This window comes from Suncus etruscus, chromosome 6 (genome assembly GCF_024139225.1).
Source record: "Suncus etruscus isolate mSunEtr1 chromosome 6, mSunEtr1.pri.cur, whole genome shotgun sequence".
In the NCBI taxonomy this organism is placed as follows: Eukaryota; Metazoa; Chordata; class Mammalia; order Eulipotyphla; family Soricidae; genus Suncus; species Suncus etruscus.
This window is the reverse complement of record NC_064853.1, coordinates 77,344,514-77,346,363: the sequence shown is the minus strand read 5'-3', so window position 1 is coordinate 77,346,363 and position 1,850 is coordinate 77,344,514. Positions and strand designations below refer to the sequence as shown.

Sequence of the window (1,850 nt, the reverse complement as noted above, 5' to 3'; positions counted from 1 at the left end):
TTAAACCTGTGTGTCCATCTCTGAATATTAAGTCTATTCCACTGATATGAGGGTCTGTATTTATTCCAACCCTATGTTGTTTTGATGAATACTGATTAGAGTTTCTGATTAGAAACTGATTTCTGATTAGATTTTTAATCAGAAAACTGATTAAAGTACAGTTTAAAGTTGGGGAGAGCGATTGCTCCTAACTTTTTCTAAGTATTGCTTTAGATATTCTTGTACATTTATTGCTCTATATAAATTTACGGAGTTTTCAATTTACTTCTTTGAAAAATGTCATGGATGTTCTCAGAGGGAGTGCCTTAAGTCTGTACATGCTTTAGAAATCATTGTCATTTTAAGGATATTAGTCTTCCCACTCCATGAGCAGAGTATATGTTTCCATTTCCTTGTATCATCTTTTATTTATTTAAGCATTCTTTTGCAAGAATGATTTAACATAAGCAAGAGAATCAATATAATATACCATATCAATAAAAGAAAAAACAAAAATCATATTATTATATGAATAGATGTTAAAGAAGCATTTGATTGGGTCTAGCATTGTTCATGATAATAAAACTCTCAACAAGAAAAAAATTAAAGTAACTTTATTCATTATTGTCAAAGCCATTTACCAAAATCCCATTACAAACACTATAGTCAATGGGGAAAAACTTAAAGCCTTTCCTCTAAGATTGGGCACAAGACAAGTTTCCCCCTGCTTGCCACTTCTATTCATATAGTATTGGAAATACTTGCCATAGCAGTTAGGCAAGAAAGATATTAAGGACATCCAGATAGAAAAGGAAGAAATGAAACTATCACTATTTGTAACTAACTTGATATTGTATCTAGAATATCCTATAGAGTACAAGAAAGTTTCTAAAAACAATAGATTTGTATAGTAAAGTGGTTGCCTATAAATTTAACATGCAAAAAATTGTGACTTTTCTATATACCAATAACAAAATAGAAGACAGATATTAAAAGAATAATTCTATTCACAATTGTGTCTTATAAAATCAAGTATATCAGAATCAATTTAACTAAAGAGGTGAAAGAACTAGTGAAGAAAATTACAAAACACTGCTTCATACAATGAAAAAGGACACAAGAAAATGAAAATATACATCTTGCTCATGGATTGAGAGGATAAATATCATTAAAATAGCAATAACTCCCAAAGCAAAGTATAGATTTTATGCAATCCCTCTAAACATTCATGACATTTTTTCTTTTCTTTTTTTTTTAATATGGAACTCTTCACGAATTTGCATGTCATCCTTGCGCAGGGGCCATGCTAATCTTCTCTGTATCGTTCCAATTTTAGTATATGTGCTGCCGAAGTGAGCACTCATGACATTTTTTCAAAGAAGTATATCAAACATTTCTAAAATTTATTTGAACAATAAACACCCACAAATATCTAAAGCAATCCTTGGAAAATAGAAAATGGAATGCATCAATTTCCCCAACCTTATACTGTACTATAAAGATGTATTCATTAAAACAGCATGGTATTGGAATAAAGGCAAATCCTCAAATCAATGGAATAGAATTCAGTATTCTGAGACTCATCCCTGGGTATGCAATCAATTAATCTTCGATAAAGCTTCAAGAAATACAAAGTGGGCTCCCTGTGTGTGACACCAGGCGGGGAAAATCCGCGAAAGTACACCGGCCCAGTGGGGCTCAGCTGTGAAAGACTGTGAGTGTGACCTGTCTATGTCTGTCTACTGTCCTCTTGCGTGAAACTCTTGCGAGTGGGGCAAAAAGAGCCTCCAGAAACCTCGCTCGCCCAGACGCCATTTTCAGGGAGGGACTTCAGAGCATAAAAACCGGCTATCCTTTGCAAAAGCTGGCTC

The 1,850-nt window shown here is 33.5% G+C and overlaps 1 non-coding gene across 1 annotated transcript; it reads right to left on the bottom strand.

The window, feature by feature from the left end:
* Positions 1-1,232: 1,232 nt before the first annotated feature.
* Positions 1,233-1,339, bottom strand: LOC126012944 (U6 spliceosomal RNA). Its single transcript, XR_007497286.1, has one exon. It is a non-coding gene; the product is annotated as a U6 spliceosomal RNA (small nuclear RNA).
* Between the last annotated feature and the right edge of the window lie 511 nt (positions 1,340-1,850).